Raw genomic sequence first — 19761 nt, forward strand, 5'->3', positions numbered from 1 at the left:
TTGATGGCAAAAAAATTTCTTCTTCTTAACAATTGCATTGTGTACTTTAAAGGAAGAAAAATCACTCCAGTAATAGGTAAATAAATAAAAAGATCACCATAAGCATGGAGCTAAGACAAGTCTTTTTGCAATTTAATGTTTACAAAGAGAAAAACGTATCCATTAAAATTCAATTCAATAAATTAATAATAATTTATTAAAAAGACATATCCCCAACAGGATAAAACAATATAAATATAAAATAAACAATAAAACAAATGTACACAAGTCTCTAAAAAAATCATTAAGCGTTTGAACATTGGGCAAATACAACCTCAGATTAACAGAAACAAATGACATATAACACAATGTCATTATGTATTTAACAAACACTAAGTCAAAATGCAGAAGCAGTGAGGAAAAAAAATAAGTATAATTGTATCACTTCCCTAAGAATTTAAACCCAGAGCTGTGTAAAAAAAAACAAGTTATATTATTATTATTATTATTTAGCATTTATATAATGCCAGCATCTTCTGCAGCACTTTGCAGAGTCTATATAATTTCTTGTCACTAACGGTCCCTCAGAGGACCTCACAATCTAATCCCTTCCATAAGCACCATAGTCATTTGTCCATCATAGTCTAGGTCCAATTTAGCGGGAAGCCAATTAAGGTATCTGTATGTTTTTTAGACGTGGGAGGAAACTGGAGTGCTTGAAGGAAACCAACGCAGACATGGGGAAAATATACAAACTCCATGCAGATCCATGCGATCCGGGACCTAGCGCTGCAAGGAAAGAGTGCTATCCACTATGACGCCCACAATTCTGCCTTAGATACTTGCCTAAGTAGAGGGAAACCTCTGGATGGTTCAAAGGCTTCCCTTTTCCACCTTGACCCCACCGTTCCCACGCAAGTACTCGCTGAACATAACTGACAAAAGTTTGTTAGATATGTTCTCACAGGTATGCTTCCCTTCGTGTACAAGAATGGCCATACTGCTCATGCACGAAAACATCTGCACTTGTGCAATGAGCCGAAGCCACCCACTCAAAATCGGCCTAATGCTACTGCACCGGTGCGGCTGTACCGCACTTGCACAGTATGGCCTACTTAAATCAAGAGAAAGCTAAGAGAAAGCTTCTTCTCTGTAAAAAAGCATATCACCACAACTTAGATTTGCAAAGTTGTATCTGAACATACCACAAATCTTCTGGATCAATTTTATTTGGGCAAATAAGAGCAAAGTAGAGAGGTCTAACCATAATTCAAAGCACCACAATTGGCAAAAGGCATACACAGCATGCTGTGTAACAGCTAAAGCTTGGCCAAAATTGGCTCATGCAATGGAACAATGAATCCAACTATTCAGCTAATGAACAACAGAATGTAACAACAGAATGTCTGAAATAAAAACAATCAAGGTTTTTCAGTGACCCAGTCGAATTCCAGACCTCAACTAGAGTGAAAGACTGGACCTTTAAAAAAAAGATGTGCATAAATGAATGCCCACATTTGAACTGAGACAATATTGTAAAGAAAGTGGGACACATTTCCTCCACAATGAAAGATGTGAGCAACTGATAAAGTCAATGATTATTTTAAGCTTAAGCTCCTAAAGGTGGTTCTACAAGCTACTAAATCACAAAAGCCCATATGCAACTCTTTTTTTTCTCCTGAGTTTTCTCCTAGGTGATATTTTCAAACTTGTCAATAAAATGTATTTTTAGCAACCAGCAAGAAAGAAAATATTCCAAGTAATTTTGATAGCTCCCTTCCACCTATGTTTTGGTGCTTTTTCAATTGCAGAGTGCTGAAAAGTTATTTTAAATAGAAGATGAAAATGTATATCCTAGGAGAAAAGTCAGGAGAAAAAGTAAATTGCACATGGGCCCTAATCTTCAATAGGATAATTTTGAAGCTGCCAACAAGAAAAAAAAAAAAAAGCTCTGAATAAAATTGACAGTACTTTTCACCTACTTTTTAGTACGCCTAATGCTCCTATTGCAGAATGCTGAAAAGTTCTTTTAAACAGAAGATGAAAAATTATCTTCTAGGATAAAACCAACGAGGAAAAGTGAATTGAATAAGGGCCTTCAAGGGAACCTTAACTAATGCTGGGGATACACGGTTGTAATTAGTGTTGGGCGAACACCTGGATGTTCGGGTTCGGGTCCGTTCGCCGAACATGGGCCAGATGTTCAGCATGCTCGGGCCGAACCCCGAACTCCCCTGAACATGCCGCTTTTGGGGGCCCTATGGGGTCGCAGGCATAAGGGGGGAGCATGCCCCGATCGCGGGGGGGGGGGGTCGGAAATTCCCTCCACCCCCTCCGCTAGCGCTCCCCCCTCTGCCTGCTTCCCCATAAAAAAGTTTGCGTAAAGTTAAATAGTACCGGTGGTGGCTGCTGCAGTGGCTGGCTGGCACTGTGGTGTGAGTGAGTAGGAGGAGTCCGAGTAGGACACGTTGAGGCTGGGAAGCGGGCAGTTCAGCGGTAGTACCCTTGTGGTACTTCCGCCCTTTCTCTGACCTCACGTCCTCTGCATACGAGGGTACGCGTCACGCGTACCCTCGTATGCGTCATCACGTAGAAGGCGTGAGGTCAGAGAAAGGGCGGAAATACCACAAGGGTACTACCGCTGAACCGCCCGCTGCCCGGCCTCAACGCATCCTACTCGGACTCCTCCTCCTCACTCACACCACTGCCAGCCAGCCACTGCAGCAGCCACCACCGGTACTATTTAACTTTACGCAAACTTTTTTATGGGGAAGCGGGCAGAGGGGGGAGCGCTAGCGGAGGGGGTGGGGGGAATTTCCGACCCCCCCCCCCCCCGCGATCGGGGCATGCTCCCCCCTTATGCCTGCGACCCCATAGGGGGGCCGTATTCGGCCGAACAGGGGCCCTGTTCGGCCGGGCATTGAGCAGTTTGGTCGAACCCGAACTAAAAGGCCGAACACCTTCAGATGTTCGGCCGAACTCGAACATCACCCGAACAGGGTGATGTTCTGCAGAACCCGAACAGTGGCGAACACTGTTCGCCCAACACTAGTTGTGGTGAATAATGACAAGCCATCTGTGGTGGATAGCAGTACCACCGCAGCTGCTTCTGGTTCTCTGCCTGCCAGTCTCCCTGCGCCTCGGGCGTCTAGCACGCCGAGGACGGGTGTGGGGAGTTACCGCATGTCGGCTGCGGTGGACGGTGGGTCCACCGCGGTCATTGCTGGGTCCCTGCCTGCTGATTTTTCCACATCCCAGGCATCTAGTACACCGAGGACGCGTGTCTCTGCTGGGCTCAGGGGTACATTAGCGTGTGCACGCGCTCACCGTCAGGATCTTTATGCCAGGAGGAGGCGCGTCAGCTGACCGGCTGGTCGGCTGACGTCAGAGGGCACGCTTGCCGCTCCAGATTGGCCAAGGCTGGTGGACGTGCCTTGGGGGGTCTCCTCTGCTTCTTAAGCCTCTTGGCTTCACTTGCAAGTTGTCTGCTGTCGTGAATACTTTGTGTTAGCTCTCAGACCTTAGATAGTTCCGGTGTGCTTTGATCTGGGAGGAAACCAGGGATTTCACACAAGACTAGGAATTATTATTACTACTGTTATTATTGCTTGATTATCTGTGTATGACTCTGGCTAGTTCTGACCAATCTTACTATCAGTGATTCTGTACCTATGCCTATCTGATCCTGTTGCCAAACCTAGCCTGATTACCGTTCTGTCTCTGTCTCCTGATTTTGTACCTCTGCCCATCTGATCCTGTTGCCAACCTTGCCTGATACTCGTTCTGTCTCTGTCTGTCGATTCTGTACCTGACCTGTCTGTCTGTTGCCGATCTGATCTGTCTGACCATTCTACTCTCACCAGGGACCTCCTGTCTCTGGTGAGAGGTTCAGTACTGGTAGTGCCCACCAGCTCCTCTGGTGAGGTAGTGCAAATATTGCCAGTACTACTGTTGTACCAATCACTACACTTAGGGCCCGTTCAGACTGCATGCGTTTCCAGCCGCGTTTTGGAAACGCGTGCAGAAGGCAGACACGCACGACATCAGACAGTACATAGAGTGCACTGTCTGATGTTCACACTGCATGCGTTCCGGACCTGTGCGGTCCGGGAACGCATGCTGCACGCAGATTTTACAAAAACGCGCGGCTGTCCCATTCACTTTTCAGTGATGGGATCAGCCACGCAATGCACACAAACGCGGATGGCGTGCGTTCGTACGCGTTGTGGTCTGCACGCGTTCCGCACGCATGGCCATCCGCATTTGTGATCTGAATGGGCCCTTAGTGTATTAAAGTGTGATTAGGTTACGTCATCTCTTAGTGGCATATTAGCATTGCTCAGCTAACACATCAGTATCTGTATATCTGTATTATTGGTGATTCTGCAGATCATCATATAATCAGGTATATATCTGTATTATAGATGATACTGCAGATCACCTGATAATCAGAAACTTTGTTCTTGCTAACACCAATCGTTACAACGGTACGTTTCTGTACCGTGTATCGACCAGCTGATCCGGCCAGCTGATAATATTCAGCTGGCCAGATCAAGCCGCTCGACCCTCGCCCGCTCGATCCCCGCCAGCGGACAATGGCAGGGAATCGAGCGCTGATAAGAAAGCGCCGGCGGGGACGAGCAGTAATCAATCCACGCGCACGTGGCGGGGGCGCGGCTGAGGTCGATCCGGCGGCTATTCGAGCCGCCGGTCGACCCGTGTATTTTAGGCATGAGAGGGATATGGATGTTTCCTTTTAAACAATACCATTTGCTTGTCAGTCCTGCTGATCTCTTTGCCTGCAATAGTGGATGAATCACACACCTGAAACAAGCATGCAGCTAATCCAGTCTGACTTCAGTCAGAGCACCTGATTTGCATGCTTGTTGAAGGGCTGCGGCTAAAATTATTAAAGACATAGGATCAGCAGGAGTCAGGCAACTGGTATTATTTTAAAAGGAAAAATCCATATCCTTCTCAGTGTAGGTTCCCTTTAAGTAAACAATGGCATGGACAAATCTCTTGTATGTTGTTTTACAACTAAAGTTAGTGTTATTGCAAAGAAGCAGATGCATTTTCATTATGTCCTGATTTGTAAAACTGTAGAATTCAGAAATAGTGTTATTTCTTTTTGACATCTCTATATGTACAGAGGTGCGCTGTGCTAATCACAGCAGCACCATGACCTCTGCGGGTTCCTTGCGAACCCGACAGAGTTAATATTGAAGCAGGAGTGGTTGGGCTGGGAGGTTTGAGCTGATTGGCGGGGGGGCGGGGTTAGCGCCAGGAAGATCAGGAGGGTGGAGGATAACGGACGTTATCCTCTATTAGGCAGCGAAAGTGAACGGACGTTCACTGTAGCTGCAGAGCAGGGAGCCATGGCGGACAGGGGCACGGCAGAGCTAGCTCGCTACCTCCAGGAGGAGAGTGCGAGGAGAGGAGACGGATGGCTGCAGCAGCTGCTCGCAGCCATCCCGTTGGCGGGTGGTGCGGCGGCCAGCAGTGCGGGGGTTCTGGAGCAGGCAGCAGAGGACAGGCCCAGACGCACGAAGAGGCCCACGGATCGGCTCTCCCCTTCTCCACCCGCTGCGAGAACACGTGTGGCCAGCGGGGACAGGACTTCCACCAGGGCCGGCACAAGCAGCGGTGGGGTAAGTGCAAGGGGGAGAGGCTCTGGGTCTCGTGCTGGGCAGGCAGCTGGGAGAGGCGGTGGGGGGAAGAAGGGGAAAGGAATAGGCCCCAAGAAAGGGAGAGGGAATGGAGGCAGTAGCGGAGGAAGGGGGGAGGAGGGGAGGCCTGGGGCATCCTCAGCCCCCAGATTGCCTGATACAGCTCCTGGGCCCTCAGAGGCACTGGCGCAGAGTGTGCAGGCTTTTGTGCAGCAGGCCAGGGCGGGGGGGTCGACACAAGCAAGGGGGGACACACCCGGGGACGAGTTCAGCAGGGGTGCAGGGGTCAGTGCAGCAAGTCAGCGGGACGGCGGGGGAGGGGGAGCAGGGCCCAGTTCAGGTTACGTAGGAGTCCCAAATACAGCAGCACAAGCAGGGGGGTTACAGCCGAATTTTGGGCAAGATGCAGGGGGAGGACAGGTTGGTTGGCTGGGAGCAGGGGGAAGCAGTTTGCAGCCCCCGTACGGGGGGGGCTCAGGGGGTAGGGCAGGATGGTAGCTGGGTGGCGGGGGGCCCGGCCATTTCAGGGCCTAATTACCAGTGGCAGGCATCAGGGGCGGGCGGAGGCGTAGGGCAGCCGGACGGAGGGCAGATTAGTCAGGTAGGGGGGGGCATGGGGTCCAGCCCAGTTGTCTCGGGCCCATGCTTTGCCTTTTCAGATGGATGCGGCCGGAGCGGGATCGGTGGAACACCTCGGCCCACTGGTAACCCCGTCCGGGCCTGGACGTCGGATGGACACAGAGGCAGCAAGGACGCTGGGAAGTCGAGCCCCAGATGGCAGGAGTGATACACCTGCGCATCTTTCAGGTGAGACAATTGCACATATGCCACAAGCCGTTTTACCATTAGATGTTCATAGTAGTGGGTCTACTCTAAAGGGTTTCATAGATGGGGTACGTTCTCTTTTGGATAGGCTGGAGCCAGCGGTCACAACAGTGAGCACTAGCGGCCCGGCTGCGAATGTGGGTGGAGTTTGGGGGGGCAGTGCTTCCGGGGAGGTATCCGGGGTAAGTGTCAGCTCACACAGCGTTGCGGAGGCCACGGTGGTGAGCGAGGAGCGAGAGGAGACGGTGGTTGAAGGGGCAGGGGACAAGGAGAAGAGGGTGCCTATATCAGATTTTGCAAGGGGCCATTCATACACGTGTTATGAAGGTCCCCTGGGTGCACATTTAAAGACTGAGGTCAAGGAGAAGATCTGGAAGAGGGAATATGTGGACATTTTCACACTGCTCTCCCTCGAACGTTTTAACATTGAACGTTGGATAAAGGGCAAGGAACACAGAAAAGAGGAGGAGGAGGATAGGCGTCGTTTTCGTTTAATTCCCCGCACATTCGGAAATTGGTTGCAGGCCTTTACAATTTTAGGCAGCGTGATAGGGAAGAAGACTCCTGAAAAATGCAATCCTCTTTTCTGTTACCTTGATGCTATATGGGAAGCGCATAGGACGTATGGGGGAATGGCTTGGCTTAGGTACGACGAACAATTTCATCAAAGGATGTCAGTCCAGCAAGACCTAGACTGGCATCATAGGGATATTGGGATATGGTTGAGGGTGATGAATATGAAGGGGGGGGGGGGGGGGGTGTACTCAACGCCGGGTTCCCAATTGTCGTTTCCGAGCAGTGCAGCCCCTTCAGGTGGGGGGGCGACAGGGGGGGGGACGAAAGGGCACATGTTGGGCCTTTAATGATTCCTATTGTAAATTTGGGGCAACCTGCAAGTTCAAGCATGAATGCAATTCATGCGGGGGGGTCACCCGGCCTCAAAATGTTTCCGGAGGGGAAAGAGTGGCGGCTTTCGGAGACAAGGGGAGGGTTCTGGAAAAAGGGATGACGCCAGTGAGCCTAGAGGCGATGCTGCCCTGGCTCGAGCGTTATGAGAACGTCCAAAGTGCAAAGTTGCTCTGTGATGGTTTCCGGGAGGGTTTTCGAATCCCGTCGGAAGTGAAGTTCAGATCGTCCCCAAAAAAGAATTTGAAATCCGCCAGAGAGCATCCGGGAATAGTGCGTGACAAACTAGCGAAAGAGGTGCAGTTGGGTAGGATGGCGGGCCCGTTCTCTGAGCCGCCTTGGCCGGATCTCATACTCTCCCCCTTGGGTGTTGTTCCCAAAAAGGAGGCAGGCAAATTCAGACTGATTCACCACCTCTCCTTTCCCAAAGGGGGGTCGGTGAATGATGGTATATCGAAGGAATTGGCGTCGGTGAATTATGCACCTTTTGACAAAGCTCTGGATATGGTCAGAGAGGCAGGGACAGGGGCCCTCATGGCAAAAACTGACATAGAGTCCGCCTTTCGACTGCTTCCGGTCCATCCGGAGAGCATGAGGTTATTGGGCTGCTATTTCGAGGGAGGTTTTTATGTGGATCGAGCTTTGCCCATGGGGTGTTCAATTTCATGTGCTTTCTTCGAGGCTTTTAGCACCTTTTTGGAATGGGTGGTGCGGGAGAGTACGGGATTTCAGGCCATTACGCATTACTTAGATGATTTTTTCTGGGTGTCTGGGGCGAGATCTCGTTGGTGCGATCTGCTATTGGGGGAGGTGAGTAGGATGTTTAGGGAGTTTGGGGTACCAATTGCTGCTGATAAGACGGAAGGACCATCGACAGTTTTGAAGTTTTTAGGCATTGAAATTGACTCGGTACAGCGAGTCTGTCGGCTACCCACTGACAAGTTAGAGGATTTATTGCAGACTGTCAGGTTAACAAGGAGAGCTAGGAAAGTCACGCTAGTAGATTTGCAGTCTTTATTGGGGAAGCTTAACTTCGCTTGTAGGGTAATGCCTATGGGCAGGGTTTTCTCGAGGCGCCTGTCTATGGCCACTGCTGGGGTCACTGCCCCGCACCATCACATAAGGATTACCGCCGACCATAGAGCAGATTTAGAGGTGTGGGAGGAGTTTTTGGAGGATTTTAATGGTTTGGCTTATTGGCAAGAAATTCCGGGGGTTGGGGAGTTTTTGCAGTTATTTACTGACGCCTCAGGTTCCTTGGGTTTTGGGGCGTACTTTGAAGGAAAATGGTGTGCTGAAGCTTGGCCGCAAGACTGGTGGGATAGGGAGTTTATGGGAAATTTGGCTTTCCTGGAACTGTTTCCGGTGGTGATAGCAGTGGAGATTTGGGGGGTGCAGCTGCGGAACCGATCAGTCCTGTTCCGGTCTGACAACATGGCTGTGGTGGCAGCTATTAATTCCTTGTCTTCCTCATCTATGCCGGTTATTAAGTTGTTGAGGCATTTTGTGTTGTTATGTTTGCGTTTGAATATTACTTTCCGGTCAGTGCACATCCCGGGGAAGAATAACGAGATAGCGGACGCTTTATCTCGTTTTCAGTGGCTGCGGTTCAGGGAGCTGGCACCGGGAGCCATGGAAGAGGGAGAGAGATGCCCGGTACATCTTTGGAGGATTCATTAGGAGGTTTGTGGGACTGGATTCAGCAGTCGGTGGCGCCAGCCACGTGGCGGAGCTATAACAAGGTATGGAGGTGGTGGTTCCAATGGCGGGAGGAGCTGGGTTTTGAGGATTCGGAAAAGGGTAGGATTGAGCTTTTATTCTGGTTAGTGGGTCAGTGTTTTGAGAACCAGGAGTCACCCGCAGTGATTGACAAGAAGATGGCTGCATTGGCGTTCTTGGGTAAGTTGATGGGGTGGGGGGATTTCACAAAAAACTTTGCTGTGCGGCAAGCGCTTAAGGGCTGGAGGAGGGCACAGAAGCGGCAGGATAGTAGGCGCCCCATTACATGGGAGATTTTGGTGGGGCTTTTTAGTTCATTGGGGGGTATTTGCAGTTCACAATTTGAGTTGGTCCTTTTTAAGTTAGCATTTTCATTGGCTTTTTATGCGGCATTGCGGATAGGTGAGCTGGTGAGTCAGAATAAGCGGGGCACGGGGGGCCTCGAATTGGGGGTTTTTTACCTGCATGACGGGGGGTTGGCAGTGGTGGTCAGACATTCAAAAACTGATCAGATGGGTAGGGGGGCGGTGTTGGAGCTGTCCCCTTTACCAGGTTGTGTTACGTGTCCGGTGGGAGCGTGGGGGGAGTACATGAGGGTGCGGCCAGCTGGGGGGAGCAAGTTGCTGGTGCATGAGGATGGGGTGCCGTTATCACGGTTTCAGTTTCAAGCGGTGTTAAAAAAGGCTTTGGCGGGGTTGGGTTTCCAGCAGAATGAATATGGGTCCCATTCCTTTCGGATTGGTGCGGCGACCGAAGCGGTGCGTTTCGGACTGTCCAGGCAGATGGTAAAAAGAATTGGGCGCTGGAAATCCAACCGCTTCCTCCTTTATGTGCGCCCACATATGGCGCAACAGCTTGTATAAAAAAAAAAAAATAAATAAAAAATTATGTTGTGATTTGTAATTTTGTTGTGATTTGGATTAATGGTAATTGCTGATTTTGGTTTATTTCAGCGGCTTCCCGGTGTGTGGTATGGCTATTAGGCCATTCATTTCTGTACTGGGCCGAGAGGAGGGCTGCTGTCCGGCGCAGCGGTGTCCAGTTAGGCTTCTAGGAGAATCAGGTGAAGTTGAGGTGGGCTGGGGTGCGTGGACTAGAATGGGACGAGCTGCTGGCCCTATTCTATCGGAAAATGCAGGCTGAAGAGGCGCCGGGCGTTATCGTGATTCACGCGGGAGGGAATGACTTAGGAGTCACTCCCATGCGACGGCTGATCAAATCTATGATCTCGGATTTGTCAGCAATGATACTCGCGATTCCGGATGTGCGAATCATATGGTCGGAAATCATCCCTCGGTTTCAGTGGAGACATGCAAGAGATCACCGGGCGATCGACAAAGTGCGGATCAAGGTTAACAGGGCGATCTCAAAATTTGTGCGCTCGCGGGGCGGCCTTGTTGCCAGGCACTTGACCCTGGAAAGAAAAAAGATGTATTTCAGAAGGGATGGGGTCCATCTAAACGGGGTCGGGACCGACCTGTTTAACCTGCTGTTGCAGGAAAAGATGGAGTTTGCAGTGGAGTTGTCGCGGACAGGTCTGCAGTAAGGAATCACTGCAGCCCTGTTGGTGGCGGTGGTCCCCTTGCTAGCTGTGGTGGTTAAGAAGGAGTGAGGGGCAACCGGAGGATTGGTGGAGGCCATAAGCTTGCGGACAGCTATGGCAATGGTGAGGCATGTTAGCCCGGAAGACCCCCGAGCCCATGGTGCGGCTGGGGGTATTGGTTTCATGCAGAGAGAACTTGGTTGGGGGGCCCCTCTTCCGGTTGCTAGCAAGGGGATAAGGAGTACTGTATTTTTGGTTTATCTCTTTTGTTTACAACTGATGATGATGTTAAGTTATTGCTATATAAGTGTTATTACTTGTTCTATATCTAATTTTTTCTATTAAAGGGAGCTGTGGCCGACTGGCCGTTACAATAAATATTGTATCATTCCAACAAGAAGTAGTAAGCGTCGTTTATATAGTGTTAAGTAAGGTTGTTGGAATGGGGGATACTGGCCGCAGCAGTAGGAGAGGGGGAGGGGGGGGAGGAGTTTGGTAGTCAGAGGGGATAGTGAGTAAAGTGAACGCTGCAGGGTCATGTTCTGCTCCTGAAGCTGTATAAACGTTTTTGCTCTTGATATGGCTACAGTAATAGCTTGAGTACCTATCTGTTTTAAAGCTATCTTCTCCTTCATGTGCCCTAACTTTCTGAAAATCAATGTGGACAAAACTGAAATTGTAATGTTTCCACTATGACATTCATCTCCCCTGTTAGAAATAACAATCATTGATGAAAGCATATCAATAACCCTTACCCCCTCAGGCTGCCAAGATGTAATATATGTTTCAATGCTCCTGTGCAAACACCACATCAATGCACTAACCACCTTCAATCACCTCCATCTTAGGAACTTCTTACCCATGTGCACCTTCATTACTCAGATCTAACTATGTGTACATGTTTTCATTATTTCCTGACTTGACTACTGCAACACCCAGGATTTTACCTTTTGACCATGAAGATCTGAACTGTATAAGTTATTCACCCCATTTCTCTAAAGTGACTGGCTACCTATCATACAAACAATATAATTTAGGATCCAAAATATTATCTTCTCTTCTCAACTCTTCTTATTCTTCCATAAAGGCCTTCTCTCCAATCTCACTACTTCACTGGAACTCCCTTCCACACTTATGCTGGATCCACACCATACAAGTTTTTGGCAGATTTACCTGCCAGATCAATTATTTCCAGCATGTCCAATCTGAGAATCGATTGATTTCTTTAGCGATTTTCTGACCGATTTCCATAGAAGCAAATGGAAATCAGTCATAAAATCACTCACAAAATCGATCAATTCTCAGATTGGACATGCTGGAAATAATCGATCTGGCAGGTAAATCTGCCACAAAATTGTATGGTGTGGATCCATGCATTATAGATCAACACTCACTCTCACTCACTCACTAACTTACTCACTCACTCACTCACTCACTCACTCACTCACTCACTCACCATCTATAAGAGCAACCACAAAAGTTTATTTTCCAGGCAAGCACATTATCTTACCCAGACATTCTAATCAAACAGTGATTGCTACATTTCCTCCTTATACACACCTTCTTTTAATCTATTCTTTATCTTCCTGCTTAGAATGTAAGTTTAAAAGGGATCGGTTGAAAAGGGCGCCCGAGCTGCCTGTATGAAAATGGCGCCGCCATAGACATCAATGTTATTTCTGGAAATATGGGCTACAAGGTGTAGAAAAGGGCGCCCGAGTTTTGATATAGGCTACAAGCGGGCTCCCCTTTGTAACCCATATTTTTTCGGCTACAAGGTTTTCGGCTACAAGCGGGCTCCCCTTTGTAGCCCGTATTTTTTTCGGCTACAGTAAGGTGCCCCTCTGTAGCCCATATTATTGCCTTTTTTTTTGTAGCCTAAGTTTTTATATGGGCTACAAGCACTGTAAGCCGAATTATTTCATTCCCCCACTATCCATGGCGGCCTGGAGGGGGAATAGTAATTAACACATCCCGGAGTTTTTTTCTAGCCAAAGTTTGTATATGGGCTACAAGCGCTGGAAGCCAAATTATTTCATTCCCCCACTATCCATGGCGGCCTGGAGGGGGAATAGTAATTAACACATCCCGGAGTTTTTTTCTAGCCGAAGTTTGTATATGGGCTACAAGCGCTGGAAGCCGAATTATTTCATTCCCCCACTATCCATGGCGGCCTGGAGGGGGAATAGTAATTAACACATCCCGGAGTTTTTTTCTAGCCAAAGTTTGTATATGGGCTACAAGCACTGGAAGCCGAATTATTTCATTCCCCCACTATCCATGGCGGCCTGGAGGGGGGAATAGTAATTAACACATCCCGGAGTTTTTTTCTAGCTGAAGTTTGTATATGGGCAACAAGCGCTGGAAGCCGAATTATTTCATTCCCCCACTATCCATGGCAGCCTGGAGGGGGAATAGTAATTAACACATCCCGGAGTTTTTTTGTAGCCGAAGTTTTTATATGGGCTACACCAGGCGCCTTTTTTTTTGTAGCCGAAGTTTATATGGGCTACACCAGGCACCTTTTTTGTAGCCGAAGTTGGTATATATATGGGCTCCACCAGGCGCCCTTTTTTACCGGCGCCCTTTTCACGTAGACCCGTTTAAAAAGCCAGGGTTTTCTCATCTAGTGTGTTTCTTTACTGTCAGGAAAAGCAACAACAACAAAACAATGTGGCTGACAATTGTGAAAATACTCCTTTGTTTGTCACTGCCTGCAGTGTGATCAACTGGTATTGTTACTGTGTCACATCAACATTTGTATGATCATGCTATATGCGTGGTTGCTTCACACATATAGCCCACCATCACTGCGCAAAAGAAATTTAGTGTCTGACCTCTATGACATGATGTGTGCTCTGTTACCACCACACAGCGTCAATGCAACAGCCATGGGACCGACCATACTGTTATTGGTGATATCAGTGCGCGAAAAAACAAACAAACAGTGTGACAGACGTGAAACTTGTATGTGACTTTACTGTGTGCAAAAAAATAAAATAAATAAAACAACTTGTGGAAATACCCCTTGGATGGCCACTGCTTACTGTGTGTGACCAATGTGCACTGTTACTAGCAGTGTCACTTCCACATCTGTGTGCCCATATGCAGAACTATCACATTGTGCTAGGAAGTGTATACACTGTTTAAACAAGGCAGATTATCCAAGGAGGGAGCAGAGAATTGTGTCTGTGTTGCTCCATCCCTAATTACTTCTTTAAAGGGGCACTATGGCGAAAAATTTAAAATATGTGCAAACATAGACAAAAAAGAAGTACTTTTTTTCCAGAGTAAAATGATCCATAAATTACTTTTCTCCTATGTTGCTAGTAGTACAGTAGGTAGTAGAAATCTGTAGTAGTACAGTAGGTAGTAGAAATCTGACAGAAGGCAATGATATCAGTCAGCTTCAGCGAGGTGCAAATATGCATTCAAAAGACATCAAAGTGGTGTCATAGTATTTTATATACATTTTTTACTGTATTTAATGTTTTAGAGGAAAAACATATTTGTATGGCAATGCCACTTTAAAAAAAAGAAGCTGTCAAAGGGCAAGCCAGCCTCCTTGTGTTCCACCTTCCACCTCCTCCCCTCCTCCTCTCCCTAGTTCCCAGTTGTTCCCAACTCCTCCTTCCAGCCTGCCCACTTCATGGTCATCGCCACAGAGTGAGCTTTCCATTCTACAGATGTTTGAGGAGAAAAAGCCTCTTCTTCTCTTCCTACTCTTTCTCCTTCATCTGCTGTCTCTTCCGCTGCGCCCTCCTCTTTGGCTGTGCCCCCCAAGCTCCCAAGTGTCTATTCCACTATGCAGGTACAATGTTGTCATGCTGTGTTGCGGATGTTGTGCATGAAGGCAAAAAGCTAAACCGGACCTGCACTACTGTCCATTCTGCAGACACAGACACTCATGGCTGACCCCACACAACCTCAGCGTTGGTAAAGTCATGTGTGACAATAGTACCAATCTGTTGTCTGCCCTAAAAAAAAGGCAAATTGACTCACATGCCTTGCATAGCACCTGTATTGTATGTAGAAAGGAAAACCCCAGCACTGCATATAGGTATAGTCTATAGATACTTGCCACATTAAAAAAATGAAACGAGGCAGATGCGGGAAGAATCTGCCACACTACCTGTTCCCAAGAAGAAACATTCCGGTGGTGTGCAGCCTTCCATGCGGCATACTCACAGTGCATTGAATGCATGGGACAAGTGGTGTGCAAACCAGGAGTGTAGTTGGTCTGCAGTCTGTCCGCAGGTGCAGAGCGAGACGCTGAAAGTCTCATGGTGTCTCTCACGCAAGCCGAAAATTGGCACGCAAGTACCCCAGATTCCAGGACGTCCTGAAGCAGGCCAGGAAAGTGGCTGCCCATTTCTGATGATCCTACATGGCTTGCTGAGATTCAGCAATAATACAAAATGCCCCACCAGATGGAATTCAATATTGCTTATGTTGGATCGACTGTACCAGCAGCAACGTGCAGTGAATGAGTACCTTTGTGCACTTGCTAGTAGGACAGTCTCTGGGGATATAGGGTATTTTTATCTGAGGCAATGCGCGCTCTTATGTGCCTGCAGATCAAGGACCAGTAATTTGGTCAGTCACAAAGAAGGCAGCATCAGGCATGATGCCGTATATCATTTTTTCTGGAGTGTGACGTGCAATGTGTCCTTGAGCAAGCCATGGATGAGCAGGATCATGAAGAGGACAAATAATTTACACTGTCACAAATTGGAGAGGGGGTTATGTTATTGGGTGCACATGGGCAGAGGGAGGAGTCTAAAGAGGAGTCAGTGGAGGAGGATGGTGGCTGTGGTGGTGAGGAAGAGCAAGAGAAGCGGGTAGGGTCTTCTCACCTTTCAGGGGACCCTGGGGAAGGATGTTTCCCTGGATGAGGAAGAGGAGCTGGAGTACTCTCCCTTAAAACTTATAAGAATGGGGCAGTTCATGCTGATGTGCCTGAGGAAGGACCCCTGTCTCAAAACCATGAAAAACACAGATCTGCACTGGGTGGCAACTTTAACAGCCAAACAGGGGCTAACAGTAACACTCCCCTGCCTTGAAGAAGAGGATAAACTGCTGCTGAGGGTGATGTGGCATTAATTTCTAATATGAGGTCTTCTTCTGTTCAATGTCTTAACAGGTTGCTTCTGGATCCACCCTCAGAGAACGCCTCAACCAACAAGTATCCAACTACCTTGGGTTAACAATCACCGTGGACACTCTGAGGAGCGAAGAACCTCTGGACTTCTGGGTGTGCAGGCTTGACCTGTGGTCAGAGCTGTCACAATTTTTCATGGAGCTTTTAGCTTGCCTCGCGTCAAGTTTTCTATCCAAACACATGTTCAGTGCAGTTTGGAGGGATCGTGACAGACAAGCAAAGTCGCTTAGCACACAGCAGTGCTGTTTAATTAACATTTATAGAAATGAATGAGGCGTGGATCTCAGCACCAACATATAATATGATTGTTACACATTATTATCTTGGCATGTTATTACGTGCTTACTGTGTTGGGTAATGTGGGTCAATATTTTAAACCTCTTTAACAATGCTGTATCCCATTAATGGTTGTGTAAAGGTAAATTCTCCATGTTCTCAATTGTCCAGCAACACAAAAAATGAGAGCAAAATATAGAAGCAAAATATAAATACAAGTTCTAATCACAAAAAGGGGCCTAAAGAGGAATTGTAGTAAAAATAACATGATTAAAATTGCTTATTTTCTACATCATTCATTTATAGATTGTTTAGTCAGCCTTTGCCCATGGTAAACTCTTTAATTTCCCTGATTTACATTCTGAAGTTTATCACTGGTTATGACCACCTTAGTTCTGCCAAGTGATCTGTATGGAATGTCCGTTACTAAGAGTTCTATGCACAGAGGGAGATATGGCTTGCTTGGCAGTTGGAAACAGCCGTTATTTCACACAGTGCAACAAGACAGCAAACTGTCAGGACCATGGTACTGACACCACACTGCAGGAGGTGGTTCAGCACAATATCAGCCATACAGTCAATAAAATGCCTTTTAAACCACCAGCAACTAATAAAATACTCAAAATAATGTAGATGTACTTAATTTTATTTTAGTACTTTTTCACCTACGTTTTGGTAGTTTTTCAGCTGGAAGGTGCTGAAAAGTTATTTTAAATAGAAGATGAAAAATTATTTCCTAGGAGAAAACTCAGAAGAAAAAGTTAATTGCATATGGTCCAGAGTATTTTGCTTGTGTTTCACACAATGGGCTTTATTCACTAAACCATGATAACTCATATCACGGCCCTTTTCGTGAGCGTTTTTGCGGTAGCGCGCGATCGCAAATTTTCACGTGCAATCACAAATTGTTTTCAGGTGAAAATTTGTGATTGTGCATGAAAATTCGCGATCACACGCAAATACAAAAACGCGTGCGAAAACGGCCGCCCGTGATATGAGTTATCACAGTTTAGTGAATCAAGCCCAATGTTTGACACTTGTAAGTTGATAAGAAGAAGCAAGCTGCAGCCAAGAAATGCATTGTCTTGTTTTTAATAAAGTTCTGTGGTTGTCCTTGGAGGAAACAAGTCCACCACCCTTCCTCCTTTTAACCTGTTTTTAGATATGTTATATTATTTTGGTGCCTCTAATACTAATGTGATAATATGTTAATATAAAATAAAGCTGGCCACTAACGATCCAATTTCTAGCGGAAAATCGTTCTAGCGAACAGAAATTCTGATCGGACGAAAAATCGTTCACTACACCATCAACTAACCAATCATTGCTTCCTATCTATCACGACCACCAAGAAAATCCAAATTTTCGTTCGACGAAAATTCATTCGGGTGACATTTTTTTTCACTCGTTCATAATCGATTGTGTCCACCAATGGAGATTAATTACAACCAATCCGATCAGAATTTCTGATCCCTCGAACGATTTTTCGCTAGAAATTGGACAGTTAGTGGCCAGCTTAAAGGGAACCTAAACTGAGGAGGATATGGATTTTTCATTTTAAAATACTACCAATTCCCTGACTCTCCTGTTGATCCTGTGTCTCTAATGCTTTCAGCCACAGCCCCTCAACATGCATACAGATCAGATGCTCTGACTGAAGTCAGACTGGATTAGCTACATGCTTGTTTCAGGTGTGAGATTCAGCCACTACTACAGCCAAAGAGCTCAGCAGGGCTGCCAGGCAACTGGTATTGTTTAAAAGGAAACACCCATATCCCTCTCAGTTAAGGTTCCCTTTAAGGTAATATTATTTTTATGAGGAAATGTCAGAAATAGACATTAGATCTCTTTGAGGAACATTAATTCTGCTGCTTTTATAGTTACAAATATGCATTAAAGTGGACCTGAACTCAGAACATTCTCTTTGCTCTAAAAGATCCACAACAGCATAATAACCTTTAATGAGGAACTTCACCCTAAACAAACATACTGTCATTAAACTACATTAGTTATATTAATTAAAATTGATAGGTTATATAATCTCTTACCCACCCTGTTTTAAAAGAACAGGCAAATATTTGTGATTTCATGGGGGCAGCTATCTTTTTGGTTGAATGGAGGTGACTGGGAGCGTGAGACACAGTTCCAACTGTCCTGTGTCCTGATTACCCCTCCCAGCTGCACACGCTAGGCTTCAAATCTCAAATTCAAAATAAAAAAATAAAAAAAAATTGCGCCCAAACAGTAGATCGAGAACAACAACATCAGAAAATCCATCATGCTTTGCACAGCATCAGAGGAAAAATGCCCAGACAGTTTTCTTCTGTGCAGCTAAAAATCAGGTTTGGGTAAGAAAAACTAAGTTCTGATGCTGTGAATCTGTTAAAAAAAATACCAATCCTTTTCAGTGCTGCTGAGTAGATTTTTAGTCTAGTGGTTCACTTTAAACAAAAAACATTACAATGGAATGTTAAACAATATACAATATAAAACAACAATCAATACACTGGAACTTTTGCAAGCTATACATTTTCACAAAAACTTTCTTGAAAATAACTTTCTTGAAAATGTGTTTTCCCATGCCCATTGATTTCATTGCAATTAAACATTTATTTTTGCATGCATGCCCATTAATCTTCTTGGATATACTTCTCTGTGTAGAAATGTGTTATGTCGTGCCCCTTTCTTTTCTGGAATATTCTCACTTTTTTAGAAAATGTTACATTTTTGCAAAAATTATGGTGAAAGAAAATGTCCATATTCACTCCTCACCTCTCTGACCAGTCAGGTATCAAGAAAGCTCAATGAATGATTTACAGCTGGAAAGATTTATTAAAACTGTTGGAAAGGAATATGCAATCCCATAACTACCACCAGATGAGTTAAATCTGTTTCTGAGAAGATTAACCATTTTTTTTATTTGTTGGTAAATTTTCACTTGTATTGAGTCTGTGTGCATAGTTACAAAGCATTCCACAAAAACCTTAGGTACAAGAAATAGCAATAGTGTTCATGTAGCATGCCATGAGTAGGACAGTGCCATAGGTACATATAACTGTAAAAAATCTGCTTCAAGTACTTAATTTTAAAACCTGTATATGTCACAACTCAAGTGTGTGAGTAAAGCTTAACAATTGCAGAAATCAGAAGAAATGAACAACAGCAGTATTAACAATGCAATGATAGGAATAAAGGACGGCATTTCAAAGAACAAGAAAAGGAAATCCAAATAAAGCACATGTTTTTGCTTGGTTGGAGGGACAATTTACTATCACATACTGAATACAGCAGACAAAATGGCTGAAGCTGCTTATAGAATGCTATATTATATTCAGAACAAATACTCCTCTTGCAGACAACCAATTATAATGATGTCATGTGAAGATAAAGACGTTTATAAGGCTTCCATAGTTCTGGGAGTGTTGAAGAAGCTGATTTAATAGAAGAGATAATTTCAGCAAGCCCAATGAAACTGTGCTCACTTGAGAACTTCAGAATGTGATAAGGAAAATTATGCTATCTAAAGGGGCCCATACACTAGTCGATTTCATCCATTGATCAATCAATCCATTGGAAAACGATGGCCGATCAATCAGCCAATCGATGGATTTGCTGCCTATTCCGATCGATTTGATCTATCTGACAGGATGGAAAATCTAGGCCGATCTGCTGCTGGCAGCAGA

This window comes from Hyperolius riggenbachi, chromosome 4 (assembly GCF_040937935.1).
Source record: "Hyperolius riggenbachi isolate aHypRig1 chromosome 4, aHypRig1.pri, whole genome shotgun sequence".
Lineage (NCBI taxonomy): Eukaryota > Metazoa > Chordata > Amphibia > Anura > Hyperoliidae > Hyperolius > Hyperolius riggenbachi.